Raw genomic sequence first — 19,861 nt, forward strand, 5'->3', positions numbered from 1 at the left:
CACTTTCAAAAGACTGAAGACTAAAGCAGGTTGGAAAGCAACCAAAAGCATCATAACAGACAATGAGCATCTTCAGTCACATGGTCCGAAAAATCTTCGATCCAGTCTTTTTAGTAGATGTTTGGATAAACTTAAAAAAAAAAAAAAAAAAAGAAAAAAAAAGAAAAAAAGTAAAAAGTCAAAAAATTATTAAAAAATAAAAAAAAATTATACTGTTCATAATTTTTTTTGACGGAAAACCAACAACACTATAGTTAGAGACAAAAAAAAAAAAAAAACCGAAATGCTCCTATATACTATTCACAAAATTTTTTTTGGCAAGAAACATGTACAAAAAAAATAATCATTAAACTTTGTACATATATACACATTGAAACCCACCACACATTGAAAGACCAAGCCGTACTGGCCATCACGTGAGGCAATGTCAGTACGAATAGGAGACTAGGGGCAATATAGTAATTTGCATATTTATTATAATATTATAGTACATATTTAAAAAATTATCCTAAACATTTATCTTTTTTTTTTTTCCTAATTTTTTTTAAAAAATTAAAAAATATACTTATATAAATTACCCTAAACAACCCGTTAGTGAAACGACAATTGCATTGCCTAAATGGGGATAGTTTCTTTGTAGGTCATATTGGTGTTTTGGTTTTATTGAGCCTATCCCTCTCGAGATGTGAGAGGATGTTTTTGTTTGACTATTATTCTAGCCACTCAAAATTGTGAGGACCTTTTTGTTTTTATGCTAGGCTTGTGTGTATTGAGTTACATTGTAATGTCCTATTTCTTCTTCCATAGTCGACAAGACTTAAAAATTGTTTTGCTTAAATGAATTAGCTAATGGATAAAAATTGTGAGAACTGATCACCTGTAAGAATTGTAAATTAGTATTGAATTATCACAAGATGAAAATCCCTATTTATTTACACGGTTCCACATGGTAAATTACTTACTTGCCAAACACTCCCCTACTCAAAAAAAAAAAAAAAAAAAAAGACAAAAAGATTAACCTTAGAAAGATATATGGAAAAAATTTAACGACTAAAAAATTTAGGATAATTTATTAACACTTTTGTTTCTTGTTTTCTATTTTTGTTTTCATCTCTTTTTTTGAAAATTAGAAACGAAAAATTTTGTGATATATTTTTTTCATTTCCAAAACATAGAATTGATTCTGAAATTTTTAAAATTTTTGAAAACCAAAAAAAGGGTATTTTCATTTTTTTTGAAATTAAGTTTTCACTATCTCCTCTCCTCTCCTCTCCTCTCCATCATCTCCAACCACCTTCTGGTGATCCCATAAAATAAATAAAAAAAACCACCTTTTGATGACACTTTCGCGACCAATCATACATTACTGTGACCTCTGGCCACCTCATATTTTTTGACAACAATCTGGCTACCAATTCCGGTGGCCACTTTCGACCAACCTCCACTGCTTGTTGTTGGTAAAAATATCAGAAAAATAATATCGTATTAAAAAAAGGGAAGTGATTGAGACCCACTCCAATCACCACCCTCACTACCCCACACACACGTGGCGGGTGGTGATTAGAGGAGAAGGAAAAAAAGAAAAAGAACAAAGAAAAACTAGACAATCAGAAAGAGAGGGGGTCAAAGGGGGTGCCTCCTTCAGGGGTCCAACTCATTTTCCTAATAAAATACAAAAATAATGAGATAAAACCATATCAGACTGAGGGGCGGTTTGATAGTAAGATCATAAACCAAACTGTGAATGTCGGATTGACAAATAACCAAACCGCGACTTGGACAATCTGGGACCGTTTCAATTAGTTAGTTAATTGATTTTTTTTTATTTAAAAAACAATTATCAAGTATGTGCATAATGTATACCACTAATTTGTATAATATTTTTCTTATATATAATACAAATTAGTTTTACATAATATTTTTTTATATATACAACTGTCAATTTGTAACAAATTTTACATTTTAAATTTCTCTCAACACTCATTTTTATTTTGATATGTCATTAGATATTTCATTAGTGATTAAAAAAAATATGTATTAACTATCGCAGAATGATTTCGAAGGTTTATTATAAATTTTAAATTTTAATTTGTAATTAAAAAATAAATCAGTATAGATTAGTATGAATCGATACGATTTCAATATATTAAATAGTATTTTACATAAATATCTCATTTTCTTTGAAAAGATTAAACACATTGCCATGGGCAGAAATACTATTCTTTAGCCTATAATCTCTCTCTCTAGTATTAAATGATTGGTGTGTAATGATGTGGGTTGATAGTGTGCTGGTCTATTTATAGGATACAACAGCCTATATAAATCAATCATTTAGAAATAATGATCCATTAAACTAAAATAATGGAGGAGTTATGGGCTGCAATAAAACCAATGAAACAAATGACCTATTATTGGATAATACATTTAACGAATGAAGGAATGTGTGCGGGTGATTCATACACCCAAATAATAATTTAGTATGTTTAATTAAAAGTTTAATTTTTATTATATTTTAATATAAATTTATTAATAAAGACAATATATATTAAATTTTAAAATAAATTTCTTTCTTTTCCTCTCTCATGATAGACTCAAATTATTTATACATATTCTTCATATTTATTAGGAGAATAGAAAGAAATTGAGAGAGAGAGAGAGAGAGAGAGAGAGAGAGAGAAAACATAACTCTGTATATTTCAATGAACAATATGAGTAAATATAAGACTTCTTTATATAGGAGAATGATAAGTTAAGTATGGTAAAACACAATATGGTAATATAGATATATACAGATAACACCCCCCTTCAAACTCAAGGTGGTAATGCATATGTCAACTTGAGCTTGGAAAGTAAGTTAAAAAAACGTCCTAGATGATGAGCCTTGGTAAAGATGTCGGTTGTCTGATCAGCAGAGGTAACAAAGATAAGACAAACAATGCCACTAGTAACATGTTACCGTATGAAGTGACAATCAATTTCAATATGATTGGTACGATCACGGAAGACATTATTATGTGCAATCTGAATAACACTCTAACTGTCATAATAGAGGTTAGTGACAGTAAGATGAGAAACTCCCATATCAGAAAGAAGCCAACGAAACCACATAAGCTCTTGAGTAGTGTCAATAAGAGCACGATACTCAGCCTCAGTACTAGAATGAGCAATAAAAGTTTGCTTCATGCTACATCGGGCTATGAGAGAGTCACCTAAGAAGAAACAGAATCCTATAATAGAACGGCGGTCAGTAGGATCCCCTGCCCAATCTACATCAGAAAAGGCGTGTAGCTGTAGAGAAGAGTGTGTTGAGTAGTGAAGACCATGAAATATAGTACCTTTGACATAGCATAAATGCGAACTAGAACATCATAGTGTGGAGAGCGAGGAACAACCATGAACTGACTGACAATATGAACAACATAGGCAATGTCTGGACGAGTAATTGTGAGATAGACAAGACTGCTAACTAGCAGACGATATAAAGTAGCATCAGATAACAGGTAACTATTAAGAGATGTGACACGAGTCTGAGAATCAACTGGGGTAGGTGCAGTCTTATAATCAGTAAGACCAACACGAACTATAACGTTTCTGGTTTAGACCCGACCCATTATATGTTCTGGATCTGGATTTCATCGTCTTATATAGTTATTCATGTCTTAATTCCCCATATCTCTCCTTGAGTTTGGCCTTTGGGGTGTGTTGATTGCGTTTGGAATAGGTTGGTAACTTGTTTTTCAAACTTTTGTTATCTAGAATTTTGCTCCTACGCTCGAACGTCACTTCTTGGGCTCAAGCGGTCTTTGTGAACTCTCAATACTTTTGCAGGTCTACAAAAGTACTGGAAAGTGGTATTCTACGCTCGAGCGATACTTCTTGCGCTCGAGCGATCTTGGCTCGAGCGGCCCTTATCGCGTTTGAGCATTGGTCTTCTGTTTGTAAAATTACTAGGAGTTTGTATTTTACGCTCGAGTGGCAACTTCTTGTGTTCGAGCGGTCACATCTTTTGTATCTATACGCTCGAGCGTCACTTCTTGCGCTCAAGTTGTTTGTGCGTATTTCAGATATCAGAATCACCTTTTTGGGTCACTTTTTCATTTCACTCTCTCTCTAAACATTTCAAAAACCCTAGATCTTAACACTCTCTCTCTAAAACTTACATTCTCTCTACAAAAACACTAAGATCTAGTGATTTCTTCACCTTACTCCCTTGTTAAAAAGGTAGAACACTCCGTAGGCTCTTTTTTTATCTGAAAAGAATGGATTTCGGCTTCTTTGAGGTTTCTCAACTCTCTCCTTAGTCTTCTAGCTTTGAGTTACGGATTTCTCACATTCTAGTATCGGTTTTGCCTTTGCTATTTGTTATTTTAAAAGACTATAGTGGTTTGGAGATTTTTGGCAAAAACCTAGGGTTTGAAATCAAAATGTAAAAAAGGGGTTTTCAAATGGTTTCTTGAAAAAGGTTGTGATTATGAATTTGGGGTTGATATATGTTGCAATGAGATATTTCTTGGATTGAAATGCATTTTCAAAGAGAAAAGGGTTTTTGCCCTAAAATGTAAATGTTGAGATTGTAAAAAGAACATGGAATTGATATTGGAAATTGTGAAATTAAAATGATGATAATGATGAGGGTGAAGTTGGATATATATTATTACTTCCATTTGAGATTTTGAAAAAGTGTATCTTTAATAGAAATTTATTTGTTTGTTAGAGATATTTGTTTTGGGCTATCGGTGGAGAATAGTTATGATTGTTGTAGAAATTACATGAGGAATAAATAAACTAAAACCAAATTCTCATCCATTTTGTATTGAGCATTGTTATACATTGAAAATGTATATGATTTTGAGAAAAATGGGTGAATTTGGGAAGAATGTGTGTAACATCAAAGTTAAGTTGGCTAGTGTGTCTAGAGTGAAAGTCTCGAAATACATGGGTGCTGATCCCACGGACAAAATATCCATAAAATGGTAATAATAGTGCTTGCATAAACTACATTTACATGAGTCCCGTTTGACGGATTCCGGCGGACGAAATATCCGTGAAAGGTTGTACTTGTTTGAGATTCCCAAAGTTGTACTTCACCATCCTTTTTCCTATTGTGAAAGAGATAATTTGATGAATTGTGATATAAACTTGGGATGACATGATTTTTTTTGAAAAGAAATGTAAAACGTTTTGGTATGGGTATTGCATATGCGTTCACCTTATGGCTTTGTTAAGATTCATACATTGTGTTGTAGAATTTCTACTAGATTTTGGCTCACCCTATGTTGGAAATCATTTTTAGGTACTGGTGATATGTCTCCATTAAGGACTTAACTTGGGAGGATTGTGGAGCTGAAGGCTTATCATTGTTATTTTGTATTTAATTTTGCACAAGCCTAGGGCTTTATCTGTATTGAACTTAAGATTCACTTTTGATGTACCTAAGCATTGACTTAGAAAGATGTAAGCCATTAGGACATGTGGTTATCTGTTTAGCTTTCATTTATTTTCATTATCTTGTAACACATGTTACTATTTATTAGTTATTATGAGATGGGTCTATTATGTTTATTTCAGGGTGTTACAACTTGGTATCAGAGCGTACCAGATTTGAATATTTTGGGTAAATAGGAAGTGGTTATTACCATAATGGGTTTGTCTAGCTTGACAGAGATATTCATATGTATGGTATGCATATGTGATAACATGCTTATGTGGTCATATGGGTATGGGATTTAGTTCTTAAGATATTGATTGGGTCTACGGGTTTCTAGAAATCCTGTTAGAAAAGCACTTGATCACTATTTCTAATTGAAACTCTGGTAACGCCACGGGACGGTCATTATCTAGGAAAGAAATTCGTATGTGTTTATGTGACTACGTGCTTATGTAGAGTGAATTATTGTTGTCTATGTATTAGGACGCGAGTGAGTTAGCTTTGGCACATTTGTAAATGTGCTAATCTCTTTTGTTACCTTCATTAGGATGTCAAGACGTGGACGTAGACGTGGTGGTGGTAGGCGTGGTAGGCCTAGGAGGTATGAGGTGCCTTTACCAGATGAGATTCCGGCGTAAGAAGAAGAGGTTGGTCGGACCAATGTGACCGAACAAGTTGGTCAGTAGGCCATGGGCAATTTGGCCCATGAGATGGCCGAAGCTTTGAAGGAATCCATGGACATTCTCAGGGCTGTGAATCAAGTCCAGGCCCAAGTTGTTGAAGTAGGGCCATCATTCTTAAGGAGGGAGTTCTTTTGGTCTAACCCGGATTAGTTTTTGGGCAATCCTAAAGAGCCTTTAAAAGTGTATGAATAGCTCAAATAAATGGTGAAGACATTTGAGATGGTTGGCATCAAAGACGGTGGTGTGAGAGTAACCTTGGCATCTTTCCAGCTGAAGGGAGATGAAGGTTAATGGTGCAAGTATGCACGTAGGTGCATTGGAGTAACTTGGAAAGCTTTTGTCGACACCTTCCAGGACAAGTTCTTATCTCCGACTGCTAGGGTGAAGTTGAGAAACCCGTTTTCTAAGCTCAAGGAGTTGAACACACCGATGGTCAAATTTGAGACCGCATTTACTAGTTTGTCGAGATTTGTACCAGAACTTGTGAAGACTGAGGAGCGCTATTGTATAGAGTTTGACAGGAGGTTGAGGATCGGGCTCATGTTCAAAGTGGTCGGGTCAATGATTAGAGATGATGGACGCCTTATGGAGGCGGCGGCTTATCTTGAGACCGTGATGCAAATGGAGGAGGAATGGATGAGGGGCCTCAGGAGGAGTCAGTATGTTCAGAGAACAATAAAAGGCAGAGGGGTTCTACCCTACAGCAGTCCCATGTCCACTTTTCCAGTACCAAGTTCGGGTTCTAGGAGAGTTGGTCAAGGAGATTACACTTACTTTAAGTGTGGCTAGTTGGGCCATAAGTCTTCAACTTGCTTGCAGAGGGGAGAATGGCGGCGGTCTGCATCGTCTTCGGCTCGTTCTTAGAGCCAGAGTCAGGGAGAGAGGGCAACCACCTGCCTGCTGTCAGTGTGGGCAATCAGGGCATATGAAGAGATTTTGCCCACAGTTAAGTGGCACACCAGATGTGTTTGATGCAAGACAGACACAAAGCTACCAACCTGCATAGCCAGTTCAGGCCTCGAGGGCTAATCAGGGAGCCTATTCGGCTCAGTCAGTGTATCAGACTTATGCTCTGAGGGGTGAACAGGTGGAGCAGAGACCTACAGGACGTATGTATGTTGTTACTAAGCCAGACTTAGTGCCAGTGCATTCAGTTGTGAGAGGTATTTTCTTGTTATGCAATTCTATTGTCAATGTGTTAATTGATACAGATACATCCCATCCATTCATCTCGTCTACAATTGTATCAGCATTGGGGTTATGTAGCCGTCCTCGAACATCCCGGGAGGGAATCCCCCCCCCCGGCGGTTTTGTTCATTGGGCTCACTACAGTTCAGGACTCAATGTCACGGTCCTGTATCTAATCTCGCAGAGTACAATGCAAGACCGATGAAATCATCAAAGAGTCCAAATTCGACAAATCGTTTTTGAAAACAGATTTTTTTGAAAGAAGTGCCAAACATGGACTGCTTTGCCAGATACAGAGTCGCCATCTAAATATTTTATTTTAGGAAATTTAGGAAACCCTGACTCGTTGCCTAAGGCCACGTGTCCGTCATCACCAAAGTTGCCTCGGCTCAGGAACTTGGGTACGATTGGGGAAGGTCACTTCGTGAGCACCCCCGCTCGCCCGATCAAAGATCGGCCTCTACTAACCATGATATCCAGTTTTGAAAATATTATGCTTTCTTATTCCGGTTATTAGCCTAGATTCACTATGTGATGCGCACAGCATACAAGTATAGACTGGATCGCCTGAATTGGAACGACACATCTCATGTTTGTTTTTTAAAGCGGTTTGCTACTCGCAAGTAGGCTAAAATGTGGATTTGCCACCCTCAGGTGGGCTTAGAAAACAAGGTGATTTGCCATTATCTAGTGGGCTTAAAACTCATAATTGATGAATTGTTCCAATCTAAATAACCCAACCTTCACCCACAGGCATTCAGGCAGTTATATCACATAAGCAATTAGCCTCATGGTAAGCATGCTATCATGGCAGTCACTTATCCACATGCAAGGATGCTAAAGCATAAAACTTATCGAGTACTCTAAGCCAAAACAGAAACTAGTTAGAAATCAATGCATGATCCTAACTATACAGAAATGCCTAATGCAACACATGCAAAATGCAACTAAGATATGCTCGGCTATTCTAAAGACGGCATATGAAATGCTACAACTAACAAGTATTCAACTCGGAATTGAAATACAAATGCAGTTAGTATGATGCGCCGAGTCTTGGTGCATGCAAGACAGATGAATGAATGCAAACATGCTATCATGCTGTATGCTAATTGAAACATGCCCTAATCTAACCATCATAAGCTGGTAAATAAAAGGGAGAAAGACGTGGGGTTGGAAGACATACATCACACACACGCACACTTATTATAATTGTACCCTCGCTCGGAGGGTCCGAATAAATAATACAGTCCGAAATGAATAATTAAATATTACAAAACCCTAATTAATTAACAAATTAACTAGGAAAGCGATAAACTAGCATGTAAGCCTATGGACTGCCTCAGCTCTGTTCCGAATGGTGGAATGATGCATGCTTGAATTGTCTGGCGCGGAAATCCATTGCAATGCCCCGATTCGCCTCTGTTTGCAATTAATCCCGAAATGCTGTGCAAGGCTCTGGAAGGCTGATTTCTGGTTTGTTGCAACAGAGAGCAACAAAGGGGCATGGCAAAATATTTTCACATATGTATGCATGACTACTCTTCGGGGAGTGTAGTCCTCGATCCTCGTGCCACCAATCACGCATATCGATGCATGATGGCCGAGGAGTCGAATTGCACGACTCGATATGAGATAAATGCACATGAAAACACAACAAGACCTAAACTCCATCATGGGTAATCCGGAGTGTCGGCGACGGGGAATTGAGACATGTTCCGTCACTCGGAGTACAAAACGTCCCTCGTTTCCCGTGCTCGGGCTAACTCCTATCCCAAACGCAATGCAAATGAGATGGCATACACAATGCGACTAACATACAACCTAGCACACGCAATGCTATGAAATAGCATACACAATGCTCTAACATGCGGCCTAGCATACGCAATGCTATGAATTGAAAAGGCATACACAATGCATAATGGACTTACACCAACATGAGTGGACCTCAGCCACACTCACATCAGTGGCCATAAGATGAAAATGAGATGACCGAAATGCGTGCACACATGCACGCAAACCGAGGACCGAACCTAAGGCATTAAATGCCACTCTACCAAAACATGGCAAGGATGAAGCATGGCATTCAAACATGTAATTTTCAGCACTGAAACATAATGCTAAATGGTCCCGAAACATGGAAATATGGCACCCGATGCATGGAATAAGCCCCGAAACTCAAAACAAGTCCAATGCATTGAACCACAAGTATACAAAGCAAGCATTATTTGATCATGAAGTCTAAAGATAGAGACAAGGCAGTCCCAAAACATGCACATTTCCAGTTTAAAGCATGGCCAGAAGATGCTAACATGATGGACTAAAATAGCATGCAACATTGGCTAGCAAGCATGGTTTACATGGCATGTATATGAAGCAAATGAGAACTCATCAAACCAGCCAAAAACAGTGAATAGAACATGCCAAAATATGCCCAAATAATCACTGAAATGTAGCCAATGCATGCAAGAATGAGGGGCTTCTTTGGAAGGCCATTCAAGGGGTTGTTAAGCACATATAAGATAGACACTTAGCATGACCAAACCAATTCTGGAAATGAGTTATGACAGCCCTAAAACGCACAAAATAGGCCCTGAAATCAGTCTAGGAAACATGCAAAGAAAGGCCCTCTCAAAAGGCCTTGAATGGAATTGTTTTACACATGCATTCAATAAATGTGGGCTGCGTGTTCACAATCAAATGTGGGCTGCGTGTTCACAATCAAATTTGGGCTGTGTGTTCAGATTTAAGAAATTTAAAGTTTGGGCTGCGTGTTCAACTTTCAACAAATGTGGGCTGCGTGTTCACAATCAAATTTGGGCCGTGTGTTCAGATTTCAGAAATTTAAAGTTTGGGCTGCGTGTTCAACTTTCAACAAATGTGGGCTGCGTGTTCACAATCAAATTTGGGCTGTGTGTTCAGATTTCAGAAATTTAAAGTTTGGGCTGCGTGTTCAACTTTCAATAAATGTGGGCTACGTGTTCACAATCAAATTTGGACTGTGTGTTCAGATTTCAGAAATTCAAAGTTTGGGCTGCGTGTCCAACTTTCAACAAATGTGGGCTGTGCGTGTTCACAATTAAATTTGGGTTGTGTGTTCAGATTTCAGAAATTTAAAGTTTGGGCTGCGTGTCCAACTTTCAACAAATATGAGCTGCGTGTTCAGAAATTTAAAGTTTGGGCTGCGTGTTCAGCTTTCAACAAATGTGGGCTGCGTGTTCACAAACAAATTTGGGCTGTGTGTTCAGAATTCGGAAATAGTGTGGGCTGCATGTTCAAAATGAGCAGAAGTATGGCATGCGAATGTGTTCAGAGCGAGCAATAAGCATACATAGCATGAAATGCAGGGAAAATGCAGAATTAAGGCAGGAAATGTAAAAAGGTGAAGTACGTACCTCTCGTGCCTGGTGAGAGAGATAGGACTCCGGCTCCCGCAGTAGCAGGTCCACAGGAGCTCGAGGATCGAAGTCGGTAAAGTGATAAAAAACTGCCTGAGAAAGGACGTGTGCCGGAGGGTCATACCTCTCGGGAATGAATGGCTGAATCCTCGGCGGCAGAGACATGATATTTGGATCGCCTCCGGCATTTGGAGAACCTCCGCCATGGGGAAATTTACCCGCCATCTTAGGGAATCTGCAAAAAGGAGCAAAAATGAGCGAAATGAGCCAAAATTAGAAAAAGTCAACAAAAGTCAACTCCCAAGAAAATCTTCCAAATGTTGAGACAAACTTACCTCAAGTGGTGAAAATGAGAAAAGAAGCTCCGAAATCAAAATTTAATCAGTTCAAAGTGAAGAGAACTGAAAGTTTTTGCGAAACAACTTGGCGTGGGGCGTTGGAAAACGCGTATAAAGCGCAGATCTGAGGGAGAAAATAGTCTAGGAAGGAGGAGGAGGTGATTTCGGATCTGAAGATGTGAGCAAAAAGAGCTTTGGCTGAGAATACTTAAAGATCCAAGTGTGAAAGTACCAAATTGCCCCGGATTTGGGCTAGGTGGTCGGCCGGCCACCTTTTCTGGTAGGCCGACCACCCCCTGCACTCAAACTTGGTCAGTGACCTCCAATAGCCTCCAAACCTGGTCGGTGGTGTTCCCAAGAGGGTCTCCAAGGTCTCTTCAAATTTTGGTAGTCATCGGAGTCCCCGGCACCCGAGAAAGTACAAGAAAAGTGCACTTTTCGCCGCGAAATCCCTTCACGAGAACTTCAACTCCAACTTTCGATGCGTGTTTCATCGTCGCTCGTCGAGAGGAAAATGTATCCTTTTTGAGCACGTTGTGGCCCTTCCGGGAGGTAAACCAGAGGTCGCGATTGAGTTGCACTCGTCGAAACTTGCATTTCTTTGCTCGTTGTTTCGCGTCAAACACGCATTCGAATTTGCACTTATCCTGCATTGTTATGCACGTCACTTGCATTCTCATGCATACCACTTGCATTGTTGTGCACGTTTCATTGGTATTGTCATACCTCCATGCTTAACTTGCGTTGTCACGCGCGTGTCTCTCGCATTGCGATGCACTTTCCCATCGGTACCCTGTTTGTCTGCATTCGATGTAGCGTTGAACATGTGTTGCTAACTATGTTGCGCTTGTTAAGTTTCTCTCTTTTGCAGACACGATATTGTATGTACGGTTCATTTGAAGTTGGTGCAACCAGACGAATCGCGCAGGTATTGTATCTTCTTTGTGTGAGACATGGCGAGAATTGAATAATTCTCCGCATTCTTAAACTGCATGAAATGTAGTTGTTGTTTTGCATTCTTGCTTAAAACTGTTGCGTGTGCGCTTCATTACAGCTTGCTGCTTTGCATGATCATGAGTTACGTCCGGCTTTGTGCATATCATTTTGCATCTTGCCCCCTGCCTGCGGGCACATCTTTGTTATCTTGTATGTTTGTCTAAGTCTTCGGCCTTGTCAAAAATGGGTCGTCTCTAGGCTTTGACATTCACTCCCGTCACGTGTAACTTCCGAGTTCTGTCAAAGAGGGCCAACCGTAGACACCCTATTTTTGACCAACCTTAAGACTCAGACGTCACCAATTGAGCGCTCAATGATGTTACATATTGTGCTCGTTCTGAGGTTTCAGAGTCTCGGCTGCGAGCCTTGCCTCCGGACTTCGGAGTTCTTTTGTGTTTTGCCTCGGTTTGCGAACTAGGTCCTGTTTTCTCTATTTTCTCTTCCCGAAGGGAGGGAGAGGTCTCATAGATCATCTCTCAGTGGCCGTAGGCTACGTTTCATGGTCGTAGGCCATTTTTCCCATTTAGAGCCCGATTTTCGGTTTTCGAAGCCGTCGGCTGTGTGCCTCGGTTCGGGACCACTTAACTACCTTTGATTGCTCTGGTTTTTGGCACACATCTTATTTCCTCCCTTTAGAGGGACAATGTGGCCCTGGAGACCACCTTCGTGGTCATACGCCACTTTCGGTGCCTAACAGCCTGTTTTGGAGGCCCCGAACCGCTCGTTTTGGCCCCCGAACCTTCGTTTTGCATCCGTTTTGGTCCATTTTTGGTAGGGACCCTATTTTCATTGTTAGGAAGGTGGTAGGATGGTAGGAGGCCACCTTTTCCCCTGAAAAACCAGTTTTCTCATTTTCTCTCTCTAAAAGTCAATTTTTCTGACTGAAAGCTGGTTTTTTCCACTTTTAAGCCGCATTTTCTGGCTTTTCATACCACCATTGTGTTATGCTCATCTGGGAGGCCACCAATATAGGTAGGCCGGCTAGAAATTCATCTTGACCCTTTTGAACCTTGCTTAAAAGCTAGCTTTTCTCTTTCTTGGGTCACTTTTTCTGGTTTTCCACCATACAGTTGTGTTGCACTCATCTGAGAGGCCACCTTTTTGGGGTGGCCGGCCAGAAATTGTTGTTGACCTTTTTGACCTCTGGTCGGCCGACCAGGGGGAGTGGCCGGCCGGCCACTTGAACTGGCCGGCCTGCTTCTTGCTTTTGCTCTCTCTGAGTGTAATCCAGCTGTGCCAGCTGGAGGCCATTTGGTGCATCCTCCATACACGTGTATGGAAGATACTTGAGGTCCCTTTGGGATAATTTGAAGCCTCTCCTCTATAAAGGAGAGGCTTGGCTTCATATCTGAGGGTTGAACAATTTTGGTGAAGGCATATATCCTCCATCCTCCATAGTCACTATTCCAAGCTCCAAAACCCTAGTTTTCTTGACCTTTTTGCACTATAACCCCTAGCACCACACCCCCATCATCCATTCCAGCACTTTGGGACTGACTTTCAAGGGTTGAAGGTTCACCAACTTGGTCCAAAAGCTCCAGCTTTGCTGCTTTTCAAGGGTAAGTGCCTATTTCCCTTAAACTTACATTTTTTTGCTCCATTGATTAGCCTTACTTGCAAGTATTTCTGAACATTATCATAAGCTAGAAAGTGTCATATTTTGAGCTCCTCTTGAATATTTATTAAGGACACTTTTCTGTTTGAGGTCACCTACATCCTTGCATGCTTTATCCCTCTTTGTAGGCCTATTTTGCATCATATCTTAGTCCTACTTGAGAGCATTTTCGAGATTTGTCATAAACTAGAAAAAGTTTTCTTTTGAGCTTATAAACATGTTTGTTTAAGATATTTTTTCTTTTTGGGGTCATCTACCCCCTTTCATGTCTTATTTCCTCATGTGTTGAGCTATGCATGTGAGCACTTGCATTGGCCTTGATTTGGCCTTTTATCCACTGAAATTCAGTGGATTTTCAGTGGCCTTGATATGTCTTTGAGCTCCAAAATCATAGAGGGGTGACCCTCTCACCCCTCATTCTCTTTACTAGCATTGTTGGCCTTCCAAAGGGACCCTATTTTTCATGCATTGAAGTCATGTTTCAGGCCTCATTTTGAGGGTTTTAAGGTCTTCCTAAGCTCTGTTAAGAGCCCATTTTGCCATATTTTATGTCTAGGATGCATGTATAGAGCAACCCCATTCAAGGCCTTTCAAAGGGGCCTTTCTTTGCATGTTTCCGAGACTGATTTCAGGGCCTATTTGATGGGTTTTAGGGCTGTCATAATCCATTTCGAGAGTTTTTTTTGCCATGCTAAGTGTTCTTGTTGTATGTGCTTAACAACCCCTTGCAAGGCCCTCCAAAGAAACCCCTCATTTTTGCATGCATTTCAGTGATTATTTGGGCATATTTTGGCATGTTTTATTCATTATTTTTGGCTGGTTTGATGAGTTCTCATTTGCTTCATATACATGCCATGTAAACCATGCTTACTAGCCAATGTTGCATGCTATTTTAGTCCATCATGTTAGAACTTTTTGGCCATGCTCTAAACTAGAAATGTGCATGTTTTGGGACTGCCTTAGCTCTGTCTTTATACTTCATGGCCAAATAATGCTTGCTTTTCATAGTTACAATTCAATACATGTGCCTAACTTTGAGTTTTGGGGCTTATTTCATGCACTGGGTGTCATATTTCCATGTTTAGGGATCATTTAGCATCATGTTTCAGTGCTGGAAATTACATGTTTGTACGCCATCTTTCATCCCTTGCCATGCTTTGGTAGAGTGGCATTTTATGTCTTAGGTTCGGTTCTCGGTATACGTGTACGTGTGCACGTATTTTGGTTGTCTCTTTTCCATCATATGGCCACTGATGTGAGTGTGGTTGAGGTCCATTCATATTGGTGTAAGTCCATCGTGCATTGTATATGCCATTTCAATCCATAGCATTGCGCATGCTAGGTTGCATCTTAGAGCATTGTATATGCCATGTTACATCACACACATTGTGTATGCCATTTTAGTACAGAGCATTGCGTATGCTAGGTTGCATATTAGTCACATTGTGCATGCCATTCCATTTGCATGGTGCTTGGAATAGGGTTTAGTCCAAGTATGGGAAGCGAGGGGCGTTTCGTACTCCAAGTGATGAAACGTGCCTCGACTCCCGGTCCCCGACGTTCTTGATTATCTATGATAGAATTGTTGGCTTCATATGTTCATACCTGCATTCATGTCATATTAAAACGTGCAATTCGGTCTCTCGGCCATCATGCATCGAGATGCGTGATTGGTGGCTTGAGAATCGAGGGCCACACTCCCTAGAGCTTGTGCAAGGACGGGGGGGAGTGGTCGTGCACACATATGCTGAAAATTTTCTTGCCTTTGTTGCAGAAAAACCAGAGTCCAGGGGCAGAAAGTGGTCGGCCGACCAGGTTTTTGGTAGGCCGACCACCTTTTTTGGTTTTCATCATGAGGGGTGGTCGGCAGGTGTTTCCCAAGCCAAGAGCTGGTCGGCAGCCTTCCCCAGGTGGAGTTTCAGCCTCCTGGAGTTTTGTGTAAGTTTCTGAAATCAGCTGCAAACAATGGCGAGACAAGGCATCACGATGGAATTTACCGACAAAGCGCATCGAGCATGCATGCATTCATTGTCATCCAAAACAGAACCGGGGCAGTCCATTTGCATGACAGTTTATAGCTTACTTAGCTAATTTGTTAGTTAGTTAGTGGATGTGTAATAATTAGCTGTAATTTGTTATTCATTTCAGACTATATTATTTATTCGAACCCTCCGAGCGAGGGCACAATTGTAATAAGTGTGCGTGCGTGTGATGTATGTCTTCCAACCCCACGTCTTTCTCCCTTTTATTTACCTACTTATGATGGTTAGATTAGGGCATATTTCAATTAGCATACTTATGCTTGCATGTTTGCATCATTCATCTGTTTTGTATGCACCGGGCTCGGTGCATCATACTAACTGCATTTGTATTTCAATTCCGAGTTGAATACATGTTATCCGTCGCATTTCATATGCCATGTTTAGGATTGCTGAGCCTATTGTAGTTGCATTTTGTATGTGTTGCATTAGGCATTTCTGTATAGTTAGGATCGTGCATGGATTTCTAACATAGCTTTTGTTTTGGCTCAGAGTACTCGGTAAGTTTTTATGCTTTAGCATCCTTGCATGCGTGTGAGTGACTGCCATAATTGCATGCTTACCATGAGGCTATGTGCTTATGTGATATAATTACCTGAATGCCTGTGGGTGAAGGTTGGATTATTTGAATTGGAATAATTCATTAAAATGTGAGTTTTAAGCCCACTAGATAGTGGCAAAACCATGCTTTCTAAGCCCACCTGAGGGTGGCAAAATCTGCATTTTAAGCCTACTTGCGAGTAGCAAACCATTTTCAAAACAGACATGAGACGTGTTATTCCAATTCAGGCGATCCGATCTATATTTGTATACTGTGCGTACCACATAGTAAATCTAGGCTAATAACCAGAATAAGAACGCATAATATTTTCAAAACTAGATATCATGGTTAGTAGAGACCGATCTTTGATCGGGCGAGCGGGGGTGCTCACGAAGTGACCTTCCCCAATCGTACCCAAGTTCCCGAGCCGAGGCAACTTTGGTGATGACAGACACGTTATAGACACCCCATTTTTGACCGACCTTGAGACTCAGACGTCACCAGTTGAGCACTTGGTGATATTGCATGTTGTGCTTGTTCAGAAGTCTCAGAGTCGCGGCTGCGAGCCCTGCCTCCGGACTTCCGAACCCTCTTTTGTGCCCTGCCTTGGTTTGCGAACCAGACTCGGTTTTCTCGGTTTGTTTTCCTGAGGGAAGGGAGAGGTCCAGTAGACCATCTCTCAGTGGCCGTGGGCTACATTTTGTGGCCGTAGGCCATTTTGCCCATTTCGGGGTCCGATTCCCGATTTTTCGGGACCGTTGGCCGTGTGCCTCGGTTCGGGACCGCTTAACCATCTCCGTTTGTTCTAAATTTTGGCATACATATTATTTTCTCCCTTTCAAGGGACACTGGGGCCTAAGAAACCCACTTCGTGGCCGAACGCCGCTTTCGGTGCTTGGCAGCCCATTTTTGGGACCCCGAACTGCGTGTTTTGGCACCCGAGCATTCGTTTTGCATTGCTTTTCGTTCATTTTTGGCAGGTGCCTCTGTTTCATCACCAGGGAGGTCACTAGAGGGTGGGAGGCCAGCAATTATCTTGGCAACCAGTTATGTTCCATTTTCGCCCTCCGACACCCGTTTTTCGCACTTCCGAGCCAATGTTGAACACCTTGGAGCCATTTTCTTCAAACCCAAACCACATATTTGTGATGTACACACATGGGAGGACCCTAAAAGTTGGTGGCCGGCCATTAATTCTATTTGAACCTTTTGAACCCCTCCTCAAAATGGCTTGTTCTCTCTTCTGTTTTAGAGTTTCCAAATTCGAACCACAGGGTTGTGAAGAGGAGACCTGGGAGGCCACCTTTTTGTGGTGGCCGGCCACTAATTATTCTTGACCTTTTTGACCCCTAGCCGGCCGGCTAGGGGTGGTGGCCGGCCGGCCACCTGCAGCAAAAGTAATTGGCCGGCCATGTTCCTCTCTCCTTCCACTTTACAGCTGTGCAGCTGTTTCCCCCAGAAAATATCTATATCCGGGGGATATTTTGTGGGGGAACAAGAGGCTTCATTTTGGCTCCACTTTGGCTAGACTCTTCTCTCTCTCTCTCTTGGATATTGCTGGCCTCCCAACTCAAGAAAAGGGGTTACAAGAGTTGCTTGGAGGAGATACATGCATAGCACCCCATTTCCTTCAAGTTTTGGGCTCCATTTCTTCATCATCTTCAAGCTCTACCATCACCCCTCCATTCCAGCAGCAAGGGGAAGAATTCCAGCAGCTTAGAGTCACCAAATCTGGTCCAAGAAGCAACAAAAGTGTTGGTCTTCAAAGGTAAGTCCAATTGCCCTCCTTTCTAGCTCATTTTTGCACCATCTCTAAGCCATACATGCTTATTGATTTGAGCTCCGACCAAAACTGAAAGTAGCCTTCTTTTAAGCTCATTTTCTTGTTTCATTAAGGGCTCAACCTTGTTTGAGGTCCCCATATTGCACTTGCTTCAATATCCTCCTTGAATGCCATTTTCTTGCATGCTTTGGCAGCCTATCATGCTTCTGTTTTTGGTCTTTTTATAGGCCTAGAAATAGTCTTATTTTGACCTTCTTAACATGTTTCATTAAGGGTCTTTGGCTGTTTGATGAATATTTTGCATACTTTGTGTTATAGCCTCTTTTGAGCCTCATTTTTGCATTGCATTTCTAGCATGTTTGTATATTGTTTTGGATTTTTTACAGTTCTGTAAATGTGTATATTTTTGGTCCCTCTTCAATGTTGTAGAAAGGAATTTTTCAGTTTGGGCTTTGCATATACCACTTGCCTCTTTGGCCACCTTTTGGCCCTTTTTCTTGCATGGGAGTGCAGCCATACCTGTGTTTGTTTTTGGGGTTTTTACAGTTCTGGAAAACATTATATTTTGGGCCCCTCTTCAACTTTGTTGAAGGGCCTTAACCTGTTTGAGGACAACAGATGTGAGTTGCTTCTTAATCTCATGTTTAGGGCCATTTCTTGCATGCTAGTTTTTCCCTGTCTTGGTTTGCTTTTTGGCCATGCTATAAACTGGAAAAGTGCATATTTTGGGGCTGCCTTGCTTCTTTATTTTCATTGCATGTCCATATTGTGCATGTTTGGTATAGCTGTAGGCCATTTCGGGTGCCAAAATTCATATTTCGGGACTATTCCCTGCATCGGGTGTGTTTTTGCCTCATTTCGGGGCTGTTTCCCCCCACTTTTCATTGCTGAAAATCCATTAGCATGTTTGCATATCAATTTTCATGCATTTGTATTGCATATGCCATCGCCTCGGTATGCGTGCCCGCGTGCACGCATTTCGAGGCACTTTATTTTCATCCATCGGCCTCTTATGTGAGTGTGGCTGAGGCTCTCTCATGTTAGTATAAGTCCATGTTGCATTCCATGCCATTTTAGCCATTGTGCATTGCGTATGCCATTGCCTCGGTTTGCGTGCCCGCGCGCACGCATTTCGAGGCACTTCATTTTCATCCATCGGCCTCTTATGTGAGTGTGGCTGAGGCTCTCTCATGTTAGTATAAGTCCATGTTGCATTCCATGCCATTTTAGCCATAGTGCATTGCGTATGCCATTGCCTCGGTTTGTTCAGAGAACAATAAAAGGCAGAGGGGTTCTACCCTACAGCAGTCCCATGTCCACTTTTCCAGTACCAAGTTCGGGTTCTAGGAGAGTTGGTCAAGGAGATTACACTTACTTTAAGTGTGGCTAGTTGGGCCATAAGTCTTCAACTTGCTTGCAGAGGGGAGAATGGCGGCGGTCTGCATCGTCTTCGGCTCGTTCTTAGAGCCAGAGTCAGGGAGAGAGGGCAACCACCTGCCTGCTGTCAGTGTGGGCAATCAGGGCATATGAAGAGATTTTGCCCACAGTTAAGTGGCACACCTGATGTGTTTGATGCAAGACAGACACAAAGCTACCAACCTGCATAGCCAGTTCAGGCCTCGAGGGCTAATCAGGGAGCCTATTCGGCTCAGTCAGTGTATCAGACTTATGCTCTGAGGGGTGAACAGGTGGAGCAGAGACCTACAGGACGTATGTATGTTGTTACTAAGCCAGACTTAGTGCCAGCTCATTCAGTTGTGAGAGGTACTTTCTTGTTATGCAATTCTATTGTCAATGTGTTAATTGATACAGATACATCCCATCCATTCATCTCGTCTACAATTGTATCAGCATT

Source organism: Camellia sinensis, chromosome 9 (assembly GCF_055761805.1).
Source record: "Camellia sinensis isolate YWXY chromosome 9, ASM5576180v1, whole genome shotgun sequence".
In the NCBI taxonomy this organism is placed as follows: Eukaryota; Viridiplantae; Streptophyta; class Magnoliopsida; order Ericales; family Theaceae; genus Camellia; species Camellia sinensis.